We start from the raw sequence: 494 nt of genomic DNA, 5'->3' as shown, positions 1-494 counted from the left end.
ATGGTGATGTGGATGCCAGCAGCGCTCTCCCTGCTGGGAGCTGAGGTTGCCCAGCAGCTCTCATGCCCGCTCATGGGATATGGCCCTGCACGAGAAATGCTCTGGAGCTGCTCCAAAGTCGTCATGTGGCCTCGCCTGCACATACCCATGTCCCTTTCCTTTCCCAGATCTGTCCAGTTAACAAAGGAAGAATCTCAGAGAAGGTTCTCAAGACTTAATCCACCTTGAAATGCGCAGAACATGGGTTGAAGGGGTAGTCACTCCTCTCCGTGAAAGCTGGGTGGAAGATCTGCCTGTTGGAGGCATCACCCTCTGTGCAGGAGGTGGCAGTGCCCTGGGCTGGCTATGGCTGTGACATGGAGGTGCAGGGTGTGTAGCATCTCCCTTGTCAGAAGAGCACGTGCTGGAGCTGCATTATGCTGGAGCTATGGCCTGGGGGTGCATCTCCTGCCTACACCACCGGCTGACCGGGAGGCAGGCCTGTGGATTGGATG

Source organism: Buceros rhinoceros, unplaced genomic scaffold, assembly GCF_000710305.1.
Source record: "Buceros rhinoceros silvestris isolate BGI_N320 unplaced genomic scaffold, ASM71030v1 scaffold16500, whole genome shotgun sequence".
NCBI classification, from domain to species: domain Eukaryota; kingdom Metazoa; phylum Chordata; class Aves; order Bucerotiformes; family Bucerotidae; genus Buceros; species Buceros rhinoceros.
This window is presented reverse-complemented; position numbering follows the sequence as displayed.